The 18,855-nt window shown below is 40.5% G+C and overlaps 1 long non-coding RNA gene across 17 annotated transcripts in view; it reads right to left on the bottom strand.

The window, feature by feature from the left end:
- Positions 1–18,855, bottom strand: part of LOC114012675 (uncharacterized) — a 114,939-nt gene that overhangs the window by 17,606 nt on the left and 78,478 nt on the right. For all 17 annotated transcript variants that reach the window (XR_008744763.1, XR_008744762.1, XR_008744769.1 and 14 more), the window contains one exon: positions 9,917–10,054. This is a non-coding gene — a long non-coding RNA (uncharacterized LOC114012675). The remainder of the gene's footprint in view (positions 1–9,916; positions 10,055–18,855) is intronic.

Below are 18,855 nucleotides of genomic sequence, written 5' to 3'. Positions count from 1 at the left end.
TTATTTCCACTTCCCACTTTCACATCAGAACTTGGCACAAGATACTCAATGGGCTACAACAAACAAGATTAATAATGGAATTAAACCAACTGCGCAAGATCCAGACAAGACTAGGGTCCACATATTCTTTAGTTGTGCAAATATGTACTGTGGAAAGCCTTGAAATATCAAGAATAAGCAAACATCCTGTGACAGCATGCAATATGTTTGTATGAGATTAGATAGAACATTTGCTTTTCGTGATGCTCTAAGAACATCCGCGCTGCCCCTGCCCAAGCCGTCAACTGTACTTCTGCAAGCCATCTGCCCCCCCCAAAAAAGACACATTACATTCACCACAAAAACAGCAAGCCACTGCCCCAGCCCAGAGAGCTTCCCTCCTAGTTTCTGTGACACATCTGAGGAAAAACAACTTTTTTTGCAGGCGACTGTAGAAGGCTGTGAGTTGAGACTAGGTATAGAAACTGAAATTTCCAAGTTGATCATTTGGTATGGGAAGAGCTTGTTTTTTAAGAGCAGAGTACTTCTGGTTTAGGGAGCACACTTTGGATGAGGACCACTTCCATGCAGACAGAAAAATGCACCGTCCTAAGGAGGTGTAAAAAAGGACATGATCAGGCACTTACCAGCGCCTGGCTTTTTAAGGAAGCTTCCACACTTCAGTGTTTTCAATCCTGCATTTTCCTAGTTCTGTTAAGACTTTCTCCTCTGTCTTAATTGACTCTGTTGTGCATTGTGTCTCTGAAGACACACACTTGAGAAGCCAGCAGACACCCGGTGAAGCTACAGAAGCGTGGTGCAGTGGAAGGCAGGCTCCAGAGGCCAAATGCTACCACCTGGTTACTTCTCCAGGCAGAGCCCATCTGAGGGGTCTGAGCATAGTCCTGTGATCTGCAAGACCATGGAAGAAACTGGCATCGAGGATTTACTCAGATCTAACTGACCTGAAAATAGCCCACACTCAGCTGAATGTCCTTGAACCAGGTGCGTGGTGACAGAAACAGATACTGACTTAAGTGCAACTGAAGGGAAATAAAACTGTTGTCATTTTATAGAAAGGAGATGTAGGTAGGACATTTTAGCAGAAACAGGAAAAAAAAAATCAAAGTCTAATGTACATCCAGGAGTTATTTGAAGCTAAGAATTCACTGTGCAGTAAGAAGTAGAACTTGCTAACTGGCTCAACTATCATTTAGAAATCAACAGTGAAATAGCTAATTTATTATACAAATTAGACCAAAGCAGAATAAGGTATTCTGTTTAATCATAAAGATTGGGTGTGGGGTGTGGGGTGTGTGTGTGTGGAAGTCCTATATTTTTGAGCAAGACTGAATATTCTATGAAGTCAAATCTCCTCACTTCAATGAAGGTATTAGAATAGAGGGAAGAAAGTGGAAGAGGTCATGTTGTTTCATCAGGATTGCTTTCAAGTAGTTAGTCACTAACTGATTGGGCTTTTCAGGAGAAAAATGGCTCAAGTTTCTCTTGCAGCTAACGCAGCTGCTACATGATGCAAGAAGTGGCTAGTTAAATTACTTCTATAAACAAAGAAAGGTCAGGATTTCTTGTCAATAATTCTGTCTGGGGGATAAATATGTTTCCTTTTTGTCTGCTCCCAGAATGTATTATATACATCTGCTCTTTGTGACATTAGCAGTAAGTTGAGTAAGTGCTTGATTCATCAACTGGTTCACAAGCAGAGATAATTCTTATCTTCACAGGCAGGAAAAGTGTCTGCTAGGAGGAAAACCTGCAGTTAATTTCAAGCTTTAATCCCAAGAAGCCTGAAGCATGTGCAACACTGTTCCCCTCGAGGAACTTTGTGTTAATTATGGTCGTTGGCCAAATTTGTGAGGATTATGTTAAAACTGTAGTCCCCTAGCCAGTAAAATGTCTAAATATCTCTACATCCTAACCCCTTTCTAGTTTTACCTGGCCTGGGATTGCTTTCTCAACTCAGTTATGCTGTGGGAAGGATGCAAAGATAAAGTGATTCTTTGAAGTTCTCAGGTCATCCTGACCTCCACTGCTTCGCTAGAAATAGATGGAGCAAGAGAAATACCAGCCCCCTGAGCCTTCTTTTCTTCCTGTTCCAAGCACTTTGAGAGGAAAAGTTACTGAGCAGATGAAACCAGAAAGACAAACATTGCTTTGCTACTGGTAAGGCAGCCAGTGAAGCTTGTTTCAGACTTTTTTTTTTTTTTCCCTCTTTTTTTGCCAGTGAAGTTCAGTGTGTGAAGTACTGCACAAGACCTGGGCATGCTTTGTCTATTAAAGGCCTGGTTGAAACTTTCACAAAGTCAAGGCAAACTGTCCATTGAGATCATATGCTTTGGATTAGGCTTTAAAACTTCTGACTTAAAGCCATTAAGATCCAGACTCTCATGCAAAAGTTCCTGAACTTCAGAAAGGTTTCTGTGAAGAGTTCCTTGGGGAAGCGTCATTATCTTTAATCAACTTTTGGGATTCACAAAGTAAGCTGTTGTTGATGACATGATTTATATATGCTCTTTATAGACTTGGAGTGGCTTTATGCATTATTTTACGGTGTTTATTGCTTATTATGGAAACTACATGATAACAGTGGTTTCAATTATAAGCCTATTAGGCAAGTAATTGACAACACAAGTACACTATAAAGTTACACTCTGCTTGCTTCAGTACAAGTGCTGCATTGTGTTTTTAGGCAGGCAGCACTGATAATCACTTCATAAATGATTTCCTAATTAACTGCTTCTGTCAGGATCCCAGTTTCACTCAACAAGCGAGTTGGCCAAGAGTTCATCTGTCTCTTCCCTTTCTCCCTCAGCTGTATCATCTCCTGTGGTGAGAAAATATTAATCTCAACAAGAGTCTTGCCCAAACCATGGCAGAAAACACATTGTCTGTTGTAATGTCAGTGGCTGCATCTCTTTTGAGCTCATAGCTGCAGAAGATCACTCTAAACAACAGGGTGACAATGCTTGAAAGTGGATTCTGATTCTCACCCTTGAGAGATGCTCCTAATGGAGTCATGAGTATTTAGTTCAGCCCAATGACTCTCAGGGGCTCCTCAGGACAGTTGCAAATGATACCCGAGATCTCAAATAACTTACAAGTTCTAACTCATGTTCCTAATGCATCAGAAAAGTCACTAAAGCTTTACAGGATTATTGCAAGGAGAGATCAAATCCTGTGTGAAAGGTTGCACACCAGAAAAAAAACCAAACAAAGAAAGTGAGGAAAACACTAGGAATATAATCCAGGTGTTCTGAATGCTTGTTCTTCTCTTTGAAACAAGAAAGGCAATAGTTCAAAAAAACCATACTGATCTGGGTGTTTTTGCAGGTAATTAGCAAAGGTCTGAAGTATGCTCCAAAACCCAGTGATTAAAGGTTGACCAGTAGAGTGATACATTCCTCCTTTCTGCTGACTGAGGTGCTGAGATGTCTGAACATAGATTCCTCCTTACATCAATCAGAAGAATGTACAAGTTTTGCAAATGCTTTTCTCTGTATGAAAGACTGAACACTAAAGAAAAGCAAGCACTGTCCTCTTCAAAAACTTTTAACCAGGCAGCTGCCTACATGCTATTAAGAAATGTCTCTGTGTTGCTTCTGAAACTTTCATTGTACTTCAGCTATGATAGAACTATGGCGAAGAAAATAAATAAGATTCTAATCTTTCTTAATTATTCTTAAACCTTTAGGCTTTCCTAGACAGCTACATGAGAGAGAAGCTGATACTGAGTTTCTCAAAGAAATTCTAACAGGTGCTTTCTGTCAAATTTCAGCTCAGCTCAGGGTGACCTTATGAGCTTTTGTTTGGAGTCAAATTTCTGACCTCCCATGGTGAGGTAGCATTGGTAAGTTTTGCATTCAAATTCTGAAATGTCTGCTGTGGAGTTGGAAATACCGTCAAACCAGTCCAGAGAATTAGCAAATCATCATTTTTGTCTGGCTGCCACTGACCTTGTTGCTTTCATCATCATAGATCACTACAAATCTCCAACATGGAGCATGTTCTGTGTCATTTCACTCCATTTTTCTCATTTAGGTATGCCCTGCAGTTTTTCTGGAAAGGGGAGATGCATGAAAAGTCTCCTCTCACAGTAACAATTTCTCTTTAATCTCTGAGCATAAGCTGACTTTTAATTAAGAGTTTGATCCATTCTGTTCAGAGACGTTCTAATAAGACAAATAAGGAAATGAAATTTGTTTCATCTTTGCCTTCAAAATGTTGCTTCTCTTGTAACAGCTCAAAGGGAGAAAGAAAAGGAAACAAATACTACTTTGATATTGCCAGGGTCCAGAGAATCTAAGAATTAGTGTTTGTTGGATAACAGGCACAGTAAAGAAGAGAAAAGCCCCTGTGATCTTTTTTCAGTATGAAGAACAAAATGGCATCACTGAGGGCAAATATCTTTCTTGACTATATGCAAGTGAACCGCATTGCCTATTTTCCCACCTTCCAACACCACACTTTTTGGCCTGGAAAAGAGATAGGACCTTCTCACCCAGCATCTGTTCCTCTCTAAGGGCCTCCCAAAGGGTAGGAGGGTAAAAGGAGAGAATACACTAGTTAACAGCTAATTAAAAGATCTGCTTTTAGTGGCCAAGAAAACAGGTCTAACTCACAGCAGTTATTTCTGATGGACAGATGATTTTCTGCGTTAGCCATATTTTAAAGTGTTCTCTTTTCACTGATGAAGGTTTCTAGGTGCATTTGTCATTACTAATAAAGCAAAATATAACGTGGAATTATGGAATGCAAGTTTACCTGCAATCCCAGTTATCCTGCTGATCTTAAACAACCTTCTTATGGCATTTGACCAACAACCAGAGAAATCAGCTGAATATTGGATATCCTACAGTCCACTAGACTTCTAAGAACATGGTTTCGACATTTTTGTGGAAAAAAAACCCAACAACAAAACAAACCACCAGAAAAAAAACAAAAAACCAAAAGACCAAACAAACCACCAAAAAAACCCAAACACAATTCCAGTTGTGAAGTCCTCTCAAGATCTCGGTCTTTCTAGGGAGTATGTATGCAACAGTCTGTCTGTAAGCATTCCTGACCGAAAAAGTCTTTGAATGAGGAATTAATTTTCTCAGGTATTTTGAACATTCCCATCACACTGGAGATCTCAGTGTAAATAATTTTATTATTTATTATTAGTTCTTATTCTTACTGTATGCAGGTGATGGAGTGACACCATATGCCTGCTTTCCCAGAGTTGCTTATTTAAGCTTAAATTTCAAGCTCCAAGCTTCAGATTTATAATTCAGTTTTATATTTCATTCTTAGATGCTGAAATAATGCTGGGGTTTTTTTTACTTCAGTTTTCAAGATTAGGCCCACAGTCTAGTTCAGACATTTCTTTCTGGGAGAAAAAAAATGGCACCAACAAATGAGGGGACACAATACTCAGTACGAGACTGATAAATATATATTGCAAAATAGGAGGTTGCTTATTAGGTTGTCAGAAATGCTTAGGAGATGAAACTTGGTCTTTTCATGCCATCTACTTAGAATGGCAATGTTACTGTTTAGATGAGAACTGAAATTAAGATTTCAATTGCTTGTAAATTAGGAATCATGCATGCGCATACACGCACATATGCACAGAAATTAATAAAACCCAGAAACAGAGAGGACAACAATAGGATGCAGAGGGGGTTTGATTATTTCAGCGTGTGGCCTAAAACACAGCAGATTCAGCAAGATGCAGATTTGCATAACGTAATGAGACTGGAATCAAAGTATCAGAAAGACAGACCAAGTGCTAATTAACTAGACACTGCAGTAAAAACACCAGGATGGCAGGACAGTACAATACAGGAAAACATTCCAGGGACAAATGGATAGTGGTGTTAATTGCATTAGAAAAAATAAAAAACCAACAACAAACAAGCCACAACCTTTTGGCTAGAATACTCTGGAGCCTTTGCTGCAAACCTTAGCAGACCATTCAAGAAGATTAATGTCAGCTTGAAGCTGTTTGGAGCTACAGGTTCCTGACAATTGCTAGACTGCTAAAGAATCTGATCAGTCCTCCTCTGAATGGAGCTAGCCCACATCCATAGGTTAGTGCCACAGTGCTAAAATGGACAGCAAGAAGTAAGCCCTCCATCCCCTCTGGAAAAGTCTGCTTTGTAGCTTGCCTTATTTTTAATCTGTGCATGCAAGCCATTGAAGATACTCTATAAAGGACTCTGTGCTCTTTTTGTGTGGCTTTCTGGCAGTGTGCCATGCCATGGCTGGAAAGGAAGAGTTTAGGCCTCTTCCTTTACTCTGAGGACTGAGATTTGAGACTAGGATTATTGTCTCTTGCGTACAGCATCACTGATCACCCAGAAAATCCTAACAACTTTGTACTCTTTTTTTCCTCCCTTCAGGGTTCTATAACCAGGGCTAAATTGATAAAAAGCTTTTAAAATAAAAAAATCATGAATATTTAACAGCTGGCATAAAGCTTAAAAATGTATGTGTGTCTATTTTACATAAAGGTCTGCAATCCTCTATCAATAATTTAGGCACATGAGTTTCTTTACACACCTCCAGCAGTTCTATTAAGCTGGTCCTTTCTTCCTTTATGAGGATTGAGTGGGTAGTTGTGGGTGTGTGGATAGCTGTACAAGGGGGAGTACGTTCTGGAGGACTGCTATGCCTTCCATGTGCCACACTCATGGAAAGGAAAGGGAGCAGAAGAACATGCTTCCAAAGTCTGAGGCCAGCTGCAGAAGCTTCTCTTGAACTCAAGCAGCAGTATATGCTTTTAGCTCTGACACACTCCTCTACTGCCTGCCAGCTGAAGTGTAACCATCACAGGCATGTAGTCTTTTCTCAAGTGGAAAACTAGTCCTGCCCTCAAAGGCCTGTTCAGGGGAAACAAAGCTCACTTAGAAGCCTCAAGATGGGGCCATTTTCTGGGAAGAGCTCCAACAAAACTTTAAGACACTTACTTCTTGCTTTCATTAGATAAGTGGTTCTTCAACAAGTGTATTAGGTGAGCAGGAGATGCTTCCGAATCCTGCTTAACAGCTAGAAATAACGATGAGTTCATTAGATGTATTATACTGTTGTTCCCAGTACTGCTACCTGACTTCAGAACTGTTCAAGCAGTGGAGAAAAAAAAAAAAAAAAGTATTTACAAATGAAATTCTGAAATGTGAAAACGGAAAACCATAGGTAATAGATGCAATGAAAATATTTTGACCATCTTATTCAAGAAAAATTAGACCCAAATAACTTATGCAGTAGGTGATAGGCTTTTTAGTTGAACAGGCTGGCTAGAATCTTTTGCTAGCTGTTGTGAATGACTACACTGCACATACCTATCTCTGTTTCAGGATATTCTTTTTTCATAATTTTCTATAGAATACTTTGCCTTATTGTGACTGGCCCTTATACATGGAGTTTGCATGCTCCTTGAACATCATTTAGATGATAACTAGAACAGGTGTTTCTCAATCAGATAAGAGAAGAAATTAATCCCAGTCCGAATGTTTTAACTAAGTCAAAAGGGAAAGTGAAAAGGATTGTTTTTTCTGATTATTAAAAGACCCACAAAACTCAACAAAGAAATGCTCAGATGCTTACATTTCAGAAGTTTCTGAGATATGAAAACTGAAATAGCCTTTTCTGTTCATTAGCTGCGGACTGGCGACGCAAGCAGGACCATGGGAAATAAAAAAAAATATTAAGCCGTTGACTCCCTCCTGGAATACTGTTTATTAGAGACCCAGGTTTATCTGCAGGCAGGCAAACAGGGACTCTGAGACAAAAAAGCCATAAAAGAGAATCATGTTGAGATGAGAAGAGGTGGGGTAAGGGGATCTCTTTTTCTCTTCACTCCTTTGCCTTCCTTTCAAGCTCATTAGCATTAATATACCCTGACACACTGAGCCATCCCAGCAGAATTAAAGAGGCTTGCTTTCTATAATGTGATCCACCACATCCCTAGTCACTGCCCTCTGGGAAACAGGGAAGGTCAAAGGTTTCTTTATACCTGATAAACAGCAGGGCTGAGAAAACCATCAGCTCCATTTGCATTTGATGCCAGTGACAGGCTGGTTCTGGCGTTTCTTCTTTTGCAGTTTCACGTTTGTATTTGCAATCAGAACATACATATCCTTCCCTGTTCCCATTCCTCCTTAGTACTGCCACATTCCAGCTACATCTTCCTTCTGGAAGCTGCCAATAACTTTTCCAGAGGTGAAAGCTGGTGTGTAGGGAGTTTCTACTCAGAAACTGTATCCAATTCCTTTGAGATGAGTTCACCTAGTTAGCCAGGATGAACTGCATCCCTGAACTATATCAGCAGGCATGGGGGAAAACTACATGTCTTCTGAGTACGTGGATGAATGCATGTAATGCTCTTATTTTGAAAGTTTCCTCTGGGTTTGACTTTCTACTTCAACTTATCAGGCCCTTCACTAGCTGGTAGATATCCTTTGGGTAGTAAAGTATTGCTCATGGTCATACATCATCTGCGGTATTTATCATATATACTTCAATTCATCCCTGCAAATTTAAAGACTAATGCTATACTCAGTCATGGAGGCAACACATACAGAAAACAGGAAACAGCATGGGGCTGCCTCCCTAGGAAAAAATCTCTATATATCAGTGCATAGTTATTAACTTCATTTGTTAAGGAATATGTCATGATCACAGCCACTCTGTAGGGTTTACAGCATCCATTGATCTCCCAGGGAAACTCAGCAAGTAATTGAATTTAACTATTAGATGCCAAAGAAAACCCCTGAACAACTATATATTTGGGTTTGATCCTCAATTATTTTAATGTTATGCAATGAGAGAAAAAAGAACATGAAAAATGTCAGTCAAATGACAGCTATAATCACTTCTAAAGAAAGTTTTTTGTCCTCTGTTTTGCGGGGGTGTATCTTTAACCTGTTTCTTACCCCTCCTTTGTATTACGTTCCTGACAATTTTCAACATAGGATATCATCTCAAAGCTTTTGAAAATGTATTTATTCATTTGGAAATATCTGACTAAATTGTTTTTATTTTTCAGGGTTTACTATTTTTTTCTTCCCATTTACAATCTGAAAGATTTTGGCCATTATCATTCAGTGTCACCAATTCAACCAACCTAAACCAGCAATTTAAAAAGAAATATTTTCTGGAAAAAACAATAACAAAAATTTCCACCCCAATGCAACATATTCTCTCTCAGTCAAGGAAATTATACCGTGTCAGTTTGTTTGATCCCATATTTGTACAAAACATATTAACAATCTTCCTCTCCCACTGTCCAAGTAAATTCTACATTCACACACAAACAAATTGTTAGATTATACAGTATATTAGATTAAGACCCTAAAAATGTACAAATCCCAGCAGGGAACTAGCACTTTCTGCTAGAAGATCATTTCAGTTTGCTCCCAGGCATTTCTCACCCAGCAAGAAATTGAAGCAAAATGTCAGTAAAGTTTGATATTTTGAGATGTAGCTGACAGGAGAATTCTGGCCTGTCAGGTTGTGGTACGTTTTAAAATATTTTCTGTGTTGCAATTTATTGATTAAAAAAAAATTAAAAAAGTAAAAAATAAAATGGCCAAGTGCCATCAGTCAAAGTTTTAATATGATAAGAATAATTATGTTCCTGATCCATTAAAGTTGTGACACACGCTCTATAAATGCTTCAGGGAATAAGATGCAATATTGTGATGGTAAAACCTGTATATGTTGAAGGGAAGAGTGCCACTAAAATAAAGGGAAACACTGCAAAGAAATTGAGTTTTTATGAGGTGAGATATGGCAGGTAAGCACGATGAAATGCTAATTTATATCCTTCGCAGTACAGTCCTTGCTGCTACAGCAAGAACTAATCTTCTTCTGTCAGTGGAGAAGAGTAAATGTTGGAGACAGATGACACCGGGCACCACATCAGTGATGAACATACCTCTTTTGGAAGTGGTCTGATCAGCCCTGTGCCTCTGCATCAGGAAGTCCTTAGCTGTTCTCTCCCGAAGACTTATCCTGACGTGGTGCAAGTTTCCACAGAGCTGAAATGTCTTCCTAGTTCCCTGCAAGATCAGACCTGCAATGAGAAAGAAAAAGTGGGAAAGCATAGAGCAGCTGATTCCTAGTTTGGAGCTGTTAGAAAATGGACACAAGGATATTTGAGAAGCCCTAGGACACCCTGAGGCAGGCCAGGAGAGCTGAACAGGACAGGGACAGATTCCCTGCAAGGTGAAGGGGACCACAGAGTCCCTTCCTCCAGCTCTCTTCCTCATCAGTATTATGGTTGCACCTAGCCCTGCTGGAGCTGGGCGATGGTTTTATTTTTAATTTTTAGGCAGATGGTCTGTTCTCTAGCCCTACTGTGATTTTGTGTTGAGGACCGGCCCATATACTTTGTGTATTTTCACACCCAGACATTGCAGTTTGATAAACCAGACCATCTCATTCTAGTGCTTTCTAAATGAGCGTTCAGGCTTTTTTAAAATGGCACGTTTGATTTCAGAAAATGTCTCTTTTAAGAAAGGAGACTTTTTCTTTATGGCAGTAGTTTTTCAGTCCGGCAATGAACCAACTCCCCTCATTATTCACCTGACTCCAGCCTTTTACTAACACACTGGAATCACACAGAACAGGATCTAGGACACATTCTTTCTACCCACACAGATATGGTTTCTGGGCATTTTCAGTATCTTTGATTGCTTCTTTGCTCTAGTGAGAACTTTTCTGCTTTTATACCCTTCACAGATGAAAAAAAAGTGAGAGGGCAGTTACTTCCAGTGCGTGGTTAAGAAGAAAATAATGGGAGTTTGGCTGCATTATGGAACAACAGAATTATGTCTTTCCTCCTCCTTATTAATTCTGGTGGTGACTTAAAATGCATGAGGTACAAACTTGGGCAGTTTGGAACAAGATAAGAATGACAAGATTAAAAATAGAGCCTTAAATGCTGTTCAGTAGTTTGGGAGCATGCTTCATTATAACCTGCGGAGGACTTCAAACAGAAAAGCACAGCTGCTTTGGATCCCTGTCCAGAGAAACCACAGATACACAGCTTGCATAAAAATAAATACGTTGCATATTAAGGAAATGGCCTGTTATTCGCCATAGAAACATTTTAATCTTATTCTTCCTTCTTTTGAATCATGTTATAAAGCCTCAGAGTTGTTCAGTCACATTCTTGTTGGAATAATTTTCGTGCCTTTGACCAATGAATGACTATAATTACTAGCCAGGACACAGATACAAGAGCATCAGCCACATGGGTTATTGCTTCTAGTCATTTACTAACTAATTCCAGAGGGCCAACAACACATCAGTTTCCCCTCCAGTAAGCCCAGAACAACCCCTGACTCCTCCTTTTCCAAGCACAGTAAGATTTTAGATTGCTAGTACCACACACCCCACCCACCCCAAAAAAAACCCCAAAAAAAACCCAAAACCACAACAACAACAACAAAAAAACAAAACAAAAACAAACTCCTCTAGTACTGTGCATCACAGGAGATCTCAAAGGCACAACCAATGCTTTGGGCCTGCAGGATGAAGACATCCATTAGGAGCAAATAACCAGATGTTGATACAAAATGCAGTATTCCCCCCCCCCCCCCCCCCAAAAAAAAAAGTTAAAAACCCCAATGGCCACTGCTAATGTGCCTGAGGAATTAATTTCTTCTTGACTCGAACTCTGGAGCCTGTTCTCTTTATGCCAGTGTGAGCAAGTCACATTAGTCTGGCCAGGAAAACGTTTCTTCTTTCTATAAGTGGTTGCAAGAGTTGTGGCATAGGAAGGCACAGACCCCAGGTAAGACCTTTTTGCATACTTAAGTACCGGTTATATACAACTGCTTATCCACCCAAGTTCTGCCCTGGAAAATGCCTACTTATGACAAATCACCTTTGCAGCCAGCTCACACTCCATCAAGCTGTCCACTTGCTCCATGCTCATCTGAGGAGCTATCTTCTTCCCCCATACTTAAGCTGTGGGAGGCTTTGGGCATGCCCCTCATTGCAGACAGGTGTGCACAGAATTGATTTGCAGGTGATCTCAGAGCACTACATTTTAAGACATAATCACACCAACCTGGCACCCAGACAACAAACAAAGCCTTTTCTCAGAGAGGGTCCTTACAAGAGCAGCTTTTTTCCTACGTTCATGTCAAAGACATTTCAGCCAGTGCAGAAATGGAATATTGAGGAAATATTCTGGCATGGCCAGGTGCACAGTCCTGTATTATGTGTAAAAGTGTGTAAGAGGTGTAAAACTTCTGTTAGAAACCATATAAATGACTACAAGTGCATCCTAGACTGAGGAGACAGAAGCCACCAATACGAATGACATCCCACCCTGCAAAGGTCTCCGTCTCCAGATGTTGACAAGTTGCTACAACATCCCAGCAGCGCCAATGCCAGAATGAAACCACTGATCTCAGCACCCTGAGGAGCAGGGAAAGGGGAAGCATAACACCAGGAAAAGGGTAGAAAGCAGGAAGTGTATGTATAACAATTCTAACTATATTATTATCCTTTCTTTTTCGGTAATAGTTAGATCAGGACTATTAATGAAAAGACTTGTTAAGATTCTACTATATTAACAATAAACTCTTGGTTTTATATATATACACATACGTGAGGTGTTCTTTCTTTTTGCCCATAAAAGAAGGTTTTTGAATATAACACTTTTCATAATACAGATCCTTTGTACTCTGAAGTCCTTTTTGGAAGTAGAAGAAAACATTTCAAAATTCACAAGCATGGATGTTCTCATGGTATTTTCAGCCCAAGTACAAGCAGCTTATAAAAATCTCTTGAGAAAGACTACTCCCTTAGTAACAATTAATCTAAATGTTCCTCTACCAATATCACTATCTACTATATCACACTAAAAATTTATTAGATGCGTAGAAAAAATATCTACTGTCAATCTGGAGTGTTTGAAATTTATCTTACTACACGATGCTTAACAGTACATGTGTTTTTAAGGAGGTTGTATGAAGCGCTTTTCAAATGCCTTCACATTTTCAAAGTGAAATGAGGTGTTTAATAAGATTCAGTTCAGTATTACTACTTTTGGTCAAAAACTGCATATTGGGGAAAATATTACAGTTGTTCAGCAACTCAGGTCTCCACATTACAATGACACATTCTTGACATGTATTGTTTTAGGCCACATGTAAGGTTTGATGCAAGAATTATTAGGTGATGTTCTTTGGATTGTGCAGCTTAGGAGATCAACAAGAACAGACTTAAAATCTGTGCTTCTACAGATCATATACTGAACTAGCAACATTTACAGAGGATGACTTTTTTATTTTTTTTGATGAAAGAAAATTGCTTGGAAGTTGCGAAACACTTGATAAGGTTAAAAAACTGGGCAGCATAATGTCAGTGCAAACACTAATGAATATGAAACCCAGTAGTAACACATTACAAATTCTGCCTTCACAACACTGAACCCCAGAGGACCTTAGCTGTTCCTTGCTGTGAACGCCATGTTCCTTAGCACAAACCTTAGCATCTCCATTTCAATCTCCCGTCTCAGCCAAAAAGGCAAATGTCACAATTGCAGAGTACAAGGAATTACTTCTACACATTGCTGAGTTTTAATTTTACTGCAAAGAAAAGCAAAACTAATGATTTAGCACCACATGGACACAGAATGCTAGATGTGTTCCTAAAATTCTGGGATCCAGATCTATGCTGGATTAATTTATGTAGATCAAAGCATGAAAATAAGCAAGGTGTTCCTGCAGACTGTGGGTTGTGACACAAACTCTGTTCATAAAAACTCCCCAAGAATTTCTTCCTTGTGTCTTTTTCCTCCTTCCCAGGCATATTTAATGTGTGCTACTATTATTCCCCCACATCTCCCTACTTGGGAAAGTGATGTTGGAGACTTTTAGGAGTGGAGAACATAGGTGGATGCAGCTGGGAAGAGGTGACCAACATGGGGTGGTATCACAGGCTTAAGCAAAACCGAACTGCCCACACAATATTTTCAGGGCTGCTCTGTGCTCAGACCAGTGACTTGCAGCCACTGGGTGACATCCCCTGCTCCACTGTTAGAGACTCTGAAGCCAGTACTGCTGGACATGATATACTCTTTGGGTAAATAAATGCTTCTGATATCTCCATTTTGGTGCTGATGGAGCCAAAAGAACAAAACAGAGAACAAGTGGGGCACATGAAGAACACTTCATCTTGGGGAGCCAAAAAGGACTTTTGAAATAACTCCTTTCTATTCATGTAATGAATAATGACCCACCTAGTGGGTGAGGGAAAGGCTGTGGATGGTGTCTACCTAGACTTCAGTTAAAGCCTTTGACACTGTCTCCCAAATCATGCTCCTGGAGAAACTGGCTGCTCATGGCTTGGATGGGTGTACTCTATGCTAGGTTAAAAGCTGGCTGTCTGGCTGAGTCCCAGGAGTGGTAGGAAATGGGGTTACATCCAGCTGGTAAAGTGGTGTTGTCCAGGGATCTGTGCTGAGACCAGCCCTGTTTAATATCTTTATAGATGATCTGGATGAGAGGATCAAGTGCATGCTCAGCAAGTCTGCAGGTCACACCAAGATGGGGGGAGTGTTGATCAGCCAGAGGGCAGGAGGTTCTGCAGAGGGGTCTGGGCTGGCTGGGCTGATGGGCCAAGGCCAATTGCATGGGGTTCAGCCAGGAGCAGTGCCGGGTCCTGCACGCGGGTCACAGCAACCCCACACGGCGCTACAGGCTGGGGCAGAGCGGCTGGGAAGCTGCCGGGCAGGAAAGGCCCTGGGGTGCTGGCTGATGGCCAGCTGAACGTGAGCCAGCAGTGCCCAGGTGGCCAAGAAGGCCGACAGCATCCTGGCCTGTATCAGAGACAGTGTGGCCAGCAGGACCAGGGCAGTGCCCGTCCCCCTGTACTGGGCACTGGTGAGGCCGCACCTGGAACACCGTGTTCAGCTTTGGGCCCCTCACTTCCAGGGGGACACAGAGGTGCTGGAGCGTGTCCAGAGACGGGCAACGGAGCTGGGGAAGGGGCTGGAGCACAAGTCTGATGAGGAGCGGCTGAGGGAACTGGGGCTATTCAGCCTGGCCAGGAGGAGGCTCAGGGGGGACCTTGTTGCTCTCTACAGCTCCCTGACAGGAGCTTGCAGGCAGGTGGGGGTCGGTCTCTTCTCCCAGATAACAAGTGATAGGGCAAAAGGAAACAGCCTTAAGGTACACGAGAAGAGATTTAGATTGGATATTAGGAATAACTTCTTCACTGAGAGAGTCATCGAGCATTGGAACAGGCTGCCCAGGGAGGTGGTGGAATCACTGTTCCTGGAGGTGTTTAAAAAATGTGTTGATGTGGTGCTTAGGGATGTGGTTTAGTGGTGGACTTATCAGTCCTGGGTTAACCATTGGACTTGATCTTAAAGGTCTTTTCCAACCTAAATGATTCTATGATTCTAATATCTCCTCCTCTGTCAGGAGTGGAGAGTTACAGAGAGTGGCAGGAGAAAGAAGTTAGCACCTTGAATCAAAATTTGATTGTTGTCTAGGCATAAATTAAGCTGTAAACTTACCCAGCCAGAGAAATTAGTTGAGGGAAATGTTGGCATTTCCAGACTGGAAAAGAAAACTGACATCCGCTCACATGCATGTCTTGTTTCAGTTAAGCAGCTCACTGTTAATAGTCAAAGCTGTGAGGTAGCAGATATCCAGCTTGCCAGTAATGAATAACAAATGCGCCTGCTTCACACTGGGATGTCATTTCTGTTGGGGTTTGCATTCAAAATTTCAAACGCTATTTCCATCCTCACTGAATCGCAGAGCCACCAGAAATACATATTTCTTCAGCTGCATATGTAAAACCTAAGCAGTGCTACAATGGAAGGCAAACCCTTAAGCACTATATACCAGTGGCCTCTTGATGATTCCTTGAGCTCTTTCCTCTCAGAAACCAGCACCTGCCTCAGAGACAAATCATCTGCATGGACAGTGATCAACCCTTGTGGGAAGGAAGAAGTCTTCATAGCTCTTCAGACTTTTCCTTTGTCCTGGTCATAGTTACAGACTCAAAAACTCTGCTGGTTTTAATGTACTGTTGGAGAAACAGGTACATCTCCTGCATATGTTGATTGATTGTGTTTTATGCACCTAAACCATTGATTTTCAGGATGAGAAACTCTTCTCATGCAAATCCTGTGAGTTTTCAAGTGCTGGAACATGCCATCCTGGAGAACACTAACATAATCAGTTAGCAAAGCTCCAAACAAACACAGGTCCCCAAAGAGGTGGAGAGACAGGGACAGAGACACAAGACACCTAAGAAAACTGCAAATTATTAATAACTTCAGCATAGGGTAAATGAGATTATATTTACAAGCTCTCTGAACAGAGGATATAGTTCAGATGAAGATAACAGTTTCAAGGTCATTTACGATCAGCCCCTTACACAAATATCAGCACATATAAACATGAAATCCACCATTTGTGAAGACAGTCTCCTTCGTTCAATACAGCAGGAACACTGCTCAGCAGGAATACTTTGAGCAGTTTTCAGCAATGAATGAAAAAAATATTTGTCATCTGAGAAGAATACACATAAAAACATGTCTCTAATGGAAAAAAGCAGGTTTGAGAATTTTGAGGAGGAAATAGAGTAGCAGTCTCTAAAAAGCTATTGTGGAAAAAAAAAAAAAAAAGAGTATGTTCTCCACGTTGTAGGTTAACATGTGAACTGGGTAAGTGAGATTCACATTACCTTTAAAGAGGAACTTTCCAACAGAAAGGAAGATGAAGGACTGAGATGGACATCCTGGGAAGGTAACAAGGATGAAAGTGTTTTAGGGCAGACTGGACAACTCTCATTAGATTTAACACTAGCACAGATGGATGAATTAAATGACCACTTGAAATTTTTTCCAACCATATGACTTTATGAAATAAAGTGCATTTGTGGGAACTGAGCATTTCACTTTGGCATGTGCCTGACTAGTAGTGGATATAAGATGAATTAAAGACTGAGCTTGTGATGAAGGAGAGAGAAAGGTGTTTAATTCTTAGCTTCCTGGAAAAGTATCTATTCACCTTTCAAACTTGGGTAATTTAGGTAGACACAAGATGTATGATCCAATGCTCTGTAACAAGTAAATGGCAGAGGAGCTTTTAAACATATTTATTTCTGAGTCATGCATTCAGCTCTTCCGTAAGGAACAGACTATTTGAAGATCAATCTTTAAGTAGTCATTGATGTGAGCAACATTTTCTTACTCTCACAACACTGCAACTGAAAGTAGTTCAACATAAGACATTAGCATTTTTCTCTGTATCTACAGCCTTCACAAGATCTCGTGGCAACACACATCTCTGTGTGACACTAATGAATGTAGTATTGATGCCTCAAAAAAGGTGCATCTCTAGCAATGGGCCACAACAAAGCATGACTTGGTGTAGCTAGGTTGAAAGTGCTCCAAGGGAGGTTTTGGCTTTGGGCATCACAGGGAAACTGAGCTTCCCTGTATGCACGGTACCCTTTCTTACCTTTTTGTTTAAACAATGCTGAGACAAAACCTAAGACTATTTATACAAAAGAACTTTTGCCATTTCCTGATGTCTTCCAAAAAATCACACTTCAGAAACAGGACTTAGCACACAGTATTTTCTGTACTTTGTTTGCCTTGCTCCAGAGAGTTAAACAGATTGTTATGATAGCAGGGGCCTCTGAAAACCACAGGGACATATACAATGGTATGCGATGTGCAAATGCTGGAGCTAGAAATAACCAACACAATACAACTGCCTAACATTGCTCAGAGCTGCAGACTTCGTCCCAAAGTAGTACAGGGGCACTTGCATGATGCTGTCTCTGAAACACTCTGTTCTGTTTCTGCAGACTAGTCCCACTTTCTTAATCTGACTGTATGATCTGTGCCACTGTTACCCCTAGATCATCTCTCATTGCCTAGAGCATACATAGCCTAATTCAGGTAAGATAATGTCATCTCAAAGGAGAAAGGGGTAATGCAAAGCCTTTTAATGTTTGTTCACTTCAATGAACCTTGTGTCCTGATAACAGTGACAGAAATCGAGCTGAGGGGAGATCTGAAAAAGAAACGGAGTGGTTCAAACAGAAAAGGAAGCCCTTTTTATAAAAGCCATTTGGAATATATGTATGTGAATATTACTTTAAGCCTTTAGGAGAAAGATTTATGAAATATATGTGAAAGCAGAATATCTCTGAAAACATCTCCAGGAGACTGGCAGAGGAGGGGATTTATTAGGTGGGATTTCATTGTAGGAAAATAATGAAAAATGTAAGAATTGTTCAACAGCAAGTTTGGTGGCATACCTATAGCTTCTTGCCACTCAGCCATAAACTGGGAACGGAGCATCTTAATTTACTAGAGAGATTTTACAAAGCAGGAATTAGTACAACATAGTGGGGCAGCAAGACTGAACAGTGTGACAGACACTTATCGTTGTGCAAGTCTGACAGTGCAGTCTCATCTCAGTTTAAATGCAGTCATTATGGGCTTTTTAAGGATACTGTAGATTTTAAATTGTACTGTATCTACTCAGTAAAATGTAGAAAACCCACAACTGTTAGTTTAAACACTTCTTTATATTAAAGCCTGTAGACTACCATAACCACCCTGCACTGCAGACAAAGTCTGAGGGAAGCAATTGATCAAGAGCATTAAAAATATGTTGATGCCTGTAGTTACCAATTTATCATATCTACCCTCCTGCTCTTTTTTGTAGTGAAATGAATGATGAACCCATTCCAAATCATCAATTCCTGTAAAAGGTATACCTCCAAGTAGGAACATGCTAAAGGATTTATAAAGAGCACAGTAGGCCTGGATACATTGTCTTGTTTCACATTGCTTATACAAGAAACCTTAAATACACAACT

Source organism: Falco peregrinus, chromosome 1, assembly GCF_023634155.1.
Source record: "Falco peregrinus isolate bFalPer1 chromosome 1, bFalPer1.pri, whole genome shotgun sequence".
NCBI classification, from domain to species: Eukaryota; Metazoa; Chordata; class Aves; order Falconiformes; family Falconidae; genus Falco; species Falco peregrinus.
This window is presented reverse-complemented; position numbering and strand designations above follow the sequence as displayed.